This window comes from Sapajus apella, unplaced genomic scaffold (assembly GCF_009761245.1).
Source record: "Sapajus apella isolate SASKATOON/1434 unplaced genomic scaffold, GSC_monkey_1.0 scaffold79, whole genome shotgun sequence".
NCBI classification, from domain to species: domain Eukaryota; kingdom Metazoa; phylum Chordata; class Mammalia; order Primates; family Cebidae; genus Sapajus; species Sapajus apella.
The window spans coordinates 6,072,362-6,083,086 of NW_022437019.1; the positions used below are offsets into that span (position 1 = coordinate 6,072,362).

At 38.3% G+C, this 10,725-nt stretch overlaps 1 long non-coding RNA gene across 1 annotated transcript in view; it reads right to left on the reverse strand.

The window, feature by feature from the left end:
- Positions 1–10,725, reverse strand: part of LOC116533085 — a 706,275-nt gene that overhangs the window by 568,380 nt on the left and 127,170 nt on the right. The gene's annotated exons all lie outside the window — the stretch shown is intronic.

The following is a 10,725-nucleotide window of genomic DNA, read 5'->3' on the forward strand; positions in this document are numbered from 1 at the left end:
CAGAAACCCTACAAGCCAGAAGAGAGTGGGGGCCAATATTCAACATCCTTAAAGAAAGAACTTTCAACCCAGAATCTCCTATCCAGCCAAACTAAGCTTCATAAGTGAAGGAAAAATAAAATCCTTTGGGAACATGCAAGTACTCAGAGATTTCATCACCACCAGGCCACCTCTACAAGAGCTCCTGAAAGAGGCTGTACACATATAAAGGAACAACAAGTAACAGCTAAACTAAAGGGCAAAACATCCAGCTAGCACCAAAATAGCAGTATCAAATTCACACATAACAATATTAACCCTAAATGTAAATGGACTAAATGCCCCAATCAAAAGACACAGACTGACAAATTGGATAAAAAGACAAAACCCATTGGTGTGCTCTATCCAGGAAACCCATCTCACATGCAAGGATACACAAAGGCTCAAAATAAAGGGATGGAGGAAGATTTACCAAGCAAATGGAGAGCAAAAAAAAAGCAGGAGTTGCAATTCTCATCTCTGATGAATTAGACTTTAAAGCAACAAAGATCATAAGAGACAAAGAGGGACATTACATAATGGTAAAAGGATCAATGCAACAAGAAGAGCTAACGATCCTAAATATATATGCGCCCAATACAGGAGCACCCAGATACATAAGGCAAGTTCTTAATGACTTACAAAGAGACTTAGACGCCCACAAAATAATAGTGGGAGACTTTAACACCCCATTGTCAACATTAGACAGATCAACCAGACAGAAAATTAACAAGGATATCCAGGACTTGAACTCAGACCTGGACCAAGCAAACCTAATAGACATTTACAGAACTCTCCACCCCAAATCCACAGAATATACATTCTTCTCAGCACCACATCACACCTACTCTAAAATTGACCACATAATTGGGAGTAAATCACTCCTCAGCAAATGCAAAAGAACGGAAATCGTAACAAAGTCTCTCAGACCACAGTGCAATCAAGTTAGAACTCTGAATTCAAAAACTAACCCAGAACCACACAGCTTCATGGAAACTGAACAACTTGCTCTTGAATGTTGACTGGATAAACAATGAAATGAAGACAGAAATAAAGATGTTCTTCGAAACCAACGAGAACGAAGACACAACATACCAGAATCTCTGGGACACATTTAAAGCAGTCTCTAGAGGAAAATATATAGCAATAAGTGCCCACATGAGAAGCAAGGAGAGATCCAAAATTGACACCCTATCGTCAAAACTGAAAGAGCTAGAGGAGCAAGATCAAAAAAACTCAAAGTCTAGCAGAAGACAAGAAATAGCTAAGATCAGAGCAGAACTGAAGGAGATAGAGACACAAAAAACCCTTCAAAAAGTCAATAAATCCAGGAGCTGGTGTTTTGAAAAGATCAACAAAATAGACAGACCACTAGCCAGATGAATAAAAAAGAAAAGAGAGAATAACCAAATTGATGCAATAAAAAACGATAAAGGGGGTATCACCACAGATTCCACAGAAATTCAAACCATCAGCAGAGATTATTACAAACAACTCTATGCACACAAACTAATAAACCTGGAAGAAATGGATAAATTCCTGGACACTTGCCTCCTCCCAAGCCTAAACCAGGAAGAAACCGAAACCCTGTTTGCCAACAAACATATGAAAAAATGCTCATCATCACTGGTCATTAGAGAAATGCAAATCAAAACTACATTGAGATACCATCTCACGCCAGTTAGAATGGCGATCATTAAAAAATCTGGAGACAACAGATGCTGGAGAGGATGTGGAGAAATAGGAACACTTTTACACTGTTGGTGGGAGTGTAAATTAGTTCAACCATTGTGGAAGACAGTGTGGCGATTCCTCAAGGACCTAGAAATAGAAATTCCATTTGACCCAGCAGTCCCATTACTGGGTATATATCCAAAGGATTACAAATCGTTCTACTATAAGGACACGTGCACACGAATGTTCATTGCAGCACTGTTTACAATAGCAAAGACCTGGAACCAACCCAAATGCCCGTCGACGATAGACTGGATAGGGAAAATGTGGCACATATACACCATGGAATATTATGCAGCCATCAAAAACGATGAGTTTGGGTCCTTTGTAGGGACATGGATGAACCTGGAAACCATCATTCTCAGCAAACTGACAGAAGAGCAGAAGATCAAACACCACATGTTCTCACTCATAGGCGGGTGTTGAACAATGAGAACACATGGACACAGGGAGGGGAGCACTACACACTGGGGTCAGTTGGGGGGAAATAGGGGAGGGACGGTGGGGGGTGGGAAGCTGGGGAGAGATAGCAAGGGGAGAAATGCGAGATGTAGGTGATGGGGAGGAAGGCAGCAAATCACACTGCCACGTGTGTTCCTATGCAACAATTTTGCATGTTCTTCACATGTACCCCAAAACCTAAAATGCAATAAAATAAATAAATGGGAAAAAAAAATTAAAATAAAAAAAAATAAATAAAATAAATAAATAAATAAATAAAAATACCACAGCTTTTTTTATAGTGATAGTTTTTCTATTTTCATTTCATTTCTTTTCTTTTCTTTTTGGAGATGGAGTCTCCCTCTCTGGCCCAGTCTGGAGTGCAGTGGTACAATCTTGGCTCACTGCAACCTCCATCTTCTGGGTTCAAGCAATTCTTCTGACTCAGCCCCCGAATAGCTAGGACTACAGGCACATGCCGCCATGCTCAAGTATTTTTTTGTGTTTTAGTAGAGATGGGGTTTCACCATGTTTCCCAGGCTGGTCTCAAACTCCTGAGCTCAGGCAATCCACCCACCTCAACCTCCCAAAGTGTTAGGATTACAGGCATGAGCCACTATGCCTGGCTGTTTTAATAAGTATTTACAATTGTTATCAATAATTTGAAACCTATAAAGATTTAGCCAAAACCATGAAGTAATTACTGAGTTACACAATAACAAAGAAGTATTGGCTAAAGCTTATTTATTTAAATATAAATACACTGTCCCTTTCCCAATGGACACTAAGATTGGAACTAGACCTTGTTAGAATGAGTAAAAAAAAAAAAAGAGAGAGGGAGAAACATAATGCTACGTAGCCAGTTAAGATTTTGCTTAAGGGTGGATCCATTCCCCTCATTTTTGTAGATTATCTATCTGTTATCACAAGAGGTATGAAATCCACAAGTACACCAGCCCTGAGGAGTCAGAACTGTGTTTCTCAGCTACAGGAACTTTGCTGTTATGTGGTCTAGTCTCTTCTCTTCTCTCCACTTGCGGAAGACTACGTTCACACAGCTGCATTGGGACTCGCTAGAGAATCCTCAGCTTGGTTCTCAGCTGTTGGTCACTTGGCAACAAGGAGGAAGAAGAGTTCTGCAGGTGCTTTATGAGAAACAGTATTATCACGTATCTTCTACTTAACTAATAATCTTCTGGCTCTAAAGATTATAATTGAAATCATAATGGTATTAAAATGGATAACAAAAGTGTCACACTGTTATATATTTTCTTCTATATTTATCAGTTTACTAAGTGTTGTTAGGTGTTCCTCAATTCTCTCATTATGAAATGGCCCCTACATCTTACCTTGTATCAGTTAAGAAACTGTAGTTTGCAAGTAAAAGAAAATTCAACTTAAAGTAGTATTGGGGTGCAAAAAGGCGGTTCATCAAAGTGAAAAGCCTAATTTCTTTCAAGTGTGGCTTAATCCAGAGATTCAGATGACATTCAACACTCACTACTACTTTCTACTTTCCACTGGCTTCATTCTCATACTAATTCTCCCATAGCCTAGTTGATTTTGAATGAGTAATTTTGCCCCTTTTAATATTGCAGTTTGGTGCCTCAGACATGCATCTATTCCCTGTGACCAGGGGCATTTTGGCGTATTAATTGAGTCATATTCAGTAGAATATGAACGAATATATTCTACCTCGAAGGTCAGATTGAACCCCACTTAAACCACAGGGTCAAGAGAAAGTTATGGCACCTAAATTCTAGATGCTGTTTCCAAAGAAGAAAGAAATGGTGGCTTAAATATTCTTTCCTGCAAAGAAGTATAAGCATATACTTTGTTCATTATTTGAAGACAAAAGTTACTGCTTCTGCCAAAATTGGAAATAAGCTTGCTTTTTAAAAATAAAACAGGATAAAATTTACTGAATGTTTAACTGATGTCAGAAACTGAGCTATGTGCTTTATTTGCATAATGTCTTTCAACTTTTATAACAGCTAATATGAAATAGTCATTGCTACTATCACCATTTAATGGCAAGGAAACTGAGGCTTAGAATGTTGAACCAATTGTTTAAGGTCAAATAAGTAGAAGAGCCAAGAACTGGAGAAGTGGAGCCAAGATTTGAACTCAAATAGTTAAATAGAGGAACATGTACTTAAAACACAACTCATATCAGCACAGAGTCTTTCAGAGCCTATGTACACAAATGCTCCCCTAGGAAGGCAGACTCTTCTTTCTTATTGAAGATGTGGTCATCAACCTAAAAAAATAAGATATTACTTAAAAGAAGTCTTGGAGAGTATGCCATTTTGGAAAAAGATTACTGCAGAGTAAACTCATACATGGCCATTCATTAATGGAGCCTACCCTCTTAGCTAATTGGCCTTGAGAATCCAGTCCCATGGAAAGACCATCTCTAATGTGAAGTGGACGAGTTAGGGTATTCTTTCCTGACACTGCTAACTTTTCAATTTGTTGAACTCTCTTTGGTCTGATTAAGCTGATATCCTCTAAAGAAACTTCTGATAATGATTTCATTTTCTATAGGTTCACTAATGATTTAGTAAAAACTAATGATTTGGTTTCCTATAAGGAGAAAATAAATTAGTGTGGGACTCAATGTTCTAAACTCTAAATGGTTATTTCCTTCTCTGTATTATTAAAGAGTTATCTGCATTGGTACCTCACTCTCAGTGAAGCCATTGTTCACATCTTCACTTTTCTGAGCCTGTAAGGCAAATTCCTTGGCTGGGAAAATTTGCCCACGGAATTTTCTGAAGCTGTCTGCTGGCCATTTTCTTCTGAACCAGCCTCTCTGCATTGCTAGGTATATTTCTGTAAAACTACTACTACATTCAATATTATTTAATTTTAATGGATCTGGAAAATAAAGCTTAGGGAGATAAACAGACTAAACTAATGTAAAAGGCTAATGAGGTACAGAGATAGAGTGAAAACTCCAGTTTTGGCCTCTAATTTGTTGGACTTTCTACTATATCATAATGCCTCTGATATATCTTTTTCCTTTCATACATTTTCAAAGCTTAAAAAGTATAATCTTTAGAAAGTGTAACAGTATGGCCACTAAAATTCATGATGATTTGTCTAAATAATCGATCTGAACATATAGCCTTTCTTAGAAGACTGCCATAACCATTTTTTAAAAAAAATAATAGATTTTACTTTACAGAGCAGTTGTAGTTTTACAGAAAAATTCAGTAGAAACTACAGAGAGCTCCCACATATACCCTATCTCTCACCACCCCCTACCCTCTGCACTCACCCATTTTCTCCTATTATCTCTTATTTGTGTGCTACATTTGTTAAAATTTGTGAACCAAAAATGATATATTATTATTAACTAAAGTCCATAGTTTACATTAGGTTTAATTTTTGGTGTTGCAGATTCTATGGCTTCTGTCAAATGCATAATGTCACGTATCTACAATCACAGTATAATGTGAAATAGTTTCATTTACCTAAAAATCCTCTGGGCTCCCTCCGTTCATTCTTCTCCCCTCTCACCCAAACCCTAATAACTACAAGTCTTTTTACTGTCTTTATAGTTTTGCCTTTATTAGAATGCCTAACAGTCAGAATCATACAGTCTGTAAACCTTTCAGACTGGCCCTTTTCACCTAGCAATATGCATTTAAGGCTGTTCTATGTCTTTTTGTGGCTTTATCAAGAAATCATGGCTGATTTCCTTTTCCTTCTTTTGTTATCTATTTTAATTGGCAACAACTGTATTTATTATGTACAGCCTGACACTGTGAAATATGTACACATGTGGAACAGTTCAATGGAGCTAATCAACATATGCATTACTTCATATATTTATCATTTTTGTGATGAAAACTTAAATTTTATTCTTTAGCAATTTTCAAGAACACAATATATTGTTATTAGCTATAGTCACCATGTTATACAATAGATCTCTTCAACTTATTCCTGCTAACTGAAATTTTGTATCCTTTGACTAACATCTCCCCAGCATTCCTGCCTCCTCTCCCCCAGCATCTGGTAACCACCATTCTACTCTGATTCTATGACTTCAACTTTATGTTTAATTCCACATATGACTGAGAGAAAGCAGTATGTGTCTTTCTGTGCCTATCACTGAAGACTGATCAATTGTATAGAGACACCAGTGTTTATTTATTTACTTATTGAAGGATAACTTGGTTGCTTCCAATTTGGGGCCATTATGAATAATAGTGTTTTATTCCTTTATGTGCAAGTTTTTACATGACATAAGTTTTCAACAGTCTTATAATACAAAAATCATGCTCCTAGGTATGGGTAAATGCTCCTAGATATGATTAAATATCTAGGAGCATGATTTTTATACTATAAAACTCTGTTTACATTTGGAAGAAACTGAAAAACTGTCTTCCAAAGTGGCTATATCATGTTTCATTCCCACCAGCAATAAATGAGAGTTCCTGTTGCTCCACATACTTGTCAGCATTTGGTGTTGTCAGTTTTGGATTTTAGCTGATCTAATAGGTGTGTTGGAGTCTCCCATTGTTGCTTTAATTTGTAGTTCTCTAATAATATATAATGTTGATCATCCTTTCATATGGTTGTTTGCCATCTCCATTGCTCTTTCAGGGGAGCCTCTTTGGAGATCTTTTTTTTTTTTTTTTTTTTTTTGAGACAGAGTTTCACTCTTGTTACCCAGGCTGGAGTGCAATGGCGCAATCTCGGCTCACCACAAACTCCGCCTCCTGGGTTTAGGCAATTCTCCTGCCTCAGCCTCCTGAGTAGCTGGGATTACAGGCACGCGCCACCATGCCCAGCTAATTTTTTTGTATTTTTTAGTAGAGATGGGGTTTCACCACATTGACCAGGATGGTCTCAATCTCTTGACCTTGTGATTGACCCGCCTCGGCCTCCCAAAGTGCTGAGATTACAGGCGTGAGCCACCACGCCCGGCCTGGAGATCTTTTGTTCACTTTTTAATTGGTTTGTTTACTTTCTATTTTTTTGTTGTTGTTTTTGAAACAGAGAGTTGCTCTGTCACTCAGGTTGGAGTGCATTGACACAATCTCAGCTCACTGCAACCTCCACCTCCTGGGTTCAAACCACCAGATAATTTTATTTTTTATTTTTTTTTAGTAGAGTGAGGGTTTTGCCATGGTGGCAAGGCTGGTCGTTTGCTTTCTTATCATTCAGCTTTAGGAATTATTTGTATATTCTGGCTACAAGTTCTATAACAGATTTTTTTTTTGCAAATATTTTCTCCCAGTCTGTGGCTTGTCTTTTCATTTTCTTAAAAGTGTATTTCACAGAGCAGAAGATTGATTTTTTAGTGAAGTCCAACTCATAATTATTTTCCCTCACTGATTGTGCTTTTTGTGGTGTATTTAAAAATGTTTTACCAACCTAAGGTCACCTAGATTTTCTCTATGCTATCTTCTAGGAATTTTAGACTTTTGTGTTTTACATTTAGGTCTATGGTCCTTCAGGAGTTAGTTTTTATGAAAGATGTAACATCAACATCTAAATTCATTTTTATAATGTGTGGATGTCCATTTGTTGCAGCACCATTTGTTAAAAGACTATCCTTTCTTAATAGAGTTGTCTTTGCTTCTTTGTTGAAGATGAGTTGACCAGAAATTATTGCTTTTTTGACAAGAAGCAGCCTATGTTTTTGCCATGTCGCTGTGTGAATAATTATGTCTCAATGTACTATGTATTGTGATAGTATCACTGAGAATACTTATCTGAAGTTAATGCAAACTACCAAAATAATTTAAATTCTGAAACTTACTTCAGTAGAACAATGACTCTGACACAACCATACTGGTCATTTCTTATTAAAATGAGCACTATCTTGTCCTTGTCCATGTACAGAGAGCATGCCCTATCCACTTATTACTTCTTCACTGTTCCACATTTGTGTGTGGGAGACACAGTAGCAGAATACATCTTGACTGTAGATATTATTCATATGAATTCATATGACATTAATTTGACTATTCACAATACTAATAAACACTTAGAAGCGTGATTAATAACATCAAAAGTATTTCCTTGGAGAATCAGAATGTCACAAGGTTATCTGGATAGAATATGATAGAAGGGAGCTACAGCAAACAATCAAACCAGGGCTTCATTAGTGCTTCTTCTTCTTGCTTTCCCTTCCTGAGTCATTTTGTTTCATTTGCATAACTAGTTCACAATAAAGTAAATCCTGAGTCTCAAGACATTAGCATTGCAGCACTGATCAAGCTATGTAAATCAGAGCCAGTAATTAAAATGCATATAGATAGATAGAAGTAGATATTATAAATTGCAACTTTGCAAATGTAATAGTATTTGAAGATTAATGGGTTAGCACCTGGAAGGACAGGTGGCAGATGAAAATGAAGAGATATGAGTTCCCCATGCTGTTGGGATTAATGTCTAATATCCTTCCCTTCCTTTTGAAAAATACTCCTGCTTTTCTACAAAATTTTCACACTTATAAAATTTAACTCACTGTCCCATAATAATCCTTTGTTTGTGTTATTTTCTTAACTTTCTTGCAACAATCCTTCTAACAATGATCTGTCCTCAAGACTGGGTATGTAATTCACTTGGTCCAGTGCAAAAGAAAATGCAAGCCTCCTTGTACAAGTATTGTTAAGGATTTCAAGATGGCAATAATAGAGCACTAATCCAAGCATAGCGCCTTTCTAAGTATCAGGCATTGTACAACTGCAAGACCCTTATCAGTCCTAAACAAAGTTTAGATCATATCATTCATATTTTTTCTAGTCAGTCAACAGTAGTATCTCATTTCTCTGAAGCTTCTTGGCATTTTATTACAATAGATTTCTTGCTTTCATAAATTCTTATACCTCTATCTCCCCCTGCACCCCCTAAAACACAATTTTGTCAACAGTCAAAATTGGGAATTTCAGGAGTTTGTGATTTCCCCATTAAAAATGGATGATTTGTAACCCCTTAAATGGTCAAATTTTACAAGTTGGAGGACTATGGTATCATTATTACCCTATTTACAAAAACAGCAATGCTTCAGTCAAGTACAGGTTGATTTTTAAAGTCTATGCGTCTGATGATTCATTGAGTCATTTTAGCTAAAGCAGACCCCCAGCAGAGTACAGTCATTTTACAGAGAGAAGCCAGACTGTTTTCTAAAAGAGTCCCCAATCCCACTACTCCTCATTGGGCAGGGCCTTCTGACCTGGGACTCCAGCCACCCCTGACCTGGGCTCTTGAGCCAGTAGCAGCTCTGCATTTCTTTGGGACAGAGGTCCAAGAGGGAGCAGGCGGGACACTAGTTTTACTACTCTGTATCCCTCGCTCCTGTTGCCCTCAGGCTCGAGAGGCCATGCAGTGATTAGGGACTAATACAGATCCCCAGCACCATGCAACTGCCTTATGGAAAAGTGGCCAGACTGTTTACCACGAGAGTTCAGCCTTAGCATCTCTGGCTGAACATTCCCAGTAGCAGTTTCTCTGAGGCGCAGCTCCCAGGGGCAACTGAAAGCCCCACTGCCCCTGCTGCTGTAGGGGTACTGCCCTTAATGCCCTTGAACTGGAGAGGGAATGAAGACTCTGAGTACTTTAATCACATCTACAGCACACCACAGCTGCCCTAAGGAGGAGAGGCCAGTTGGTCTACCTAACAAGCCTCCTGCACTCCTTGCTTGTCACCAGCCAGGGTCCTAGGCTTGGGGCCACAATGCAACCACCCCATGCTGGCCCAATTACACTGATTAGTAGCAGCTCTGCATTTCTATAGGGTGGATATTCAAGAGGCAAGTGAAAGGCCTCTGCCGTAGCCACTGTCAAGTTCCCTTTCCTTGCTCCCTCCAGCTGGGGAAGGAACATAAAGCCTGAGCTCACCCTGTAACTATGATGTGTGGCTCAGGAGTGTCAAGCTGAGATGAGACTGGCATCCAGCACTCAGTGAGAGAGGAGCCCACCTTTTCAGAGCACTGAGAGGGATCATGGCTGCAATACTGAGGAAATACAGAGGGGCCAGCTGGCTGATCAGGAGAGTACCTACTAACCATTTCACTTAAGCATTATCTACGAGATCACAGCCCAAACTTTAACACAAAAAATACTTTGCTAATGTATTCCCCTGTAAAACTAAGGACAAGAATTAAGCTACAAAGATAATCCCTGCACAAAGCGTTGGTCCACTGAAAACGTCCAGAAAAGGAGTCTACTGATAGTACTCAAATTACGCTGCAGTTAGAGGATCATGAGTCCACATCAATGAGAAAGACCCAGTCCAAGAAACTCTGGCAATTCAAAAAGTCAGAGTGTCCTCTTTCATCTAAACAGCCTCACTAGTTCCCCAGCAAGAATTCTTAACCAAGCTGAAATGGCTGAAATGACAGTAATTTAATTCAGAATATGGATAAGAACAAAGATCACTGAGATTCACGGGAAAGTTGAAACCCAATCCAAGGAATTTAAGTATTACAATAAAATGATAGAGGAGCTTATAGACTAAATGGGCATTATCAGAAAGAACAATACTGATCTGGTAAAACTGAAAAACACAGT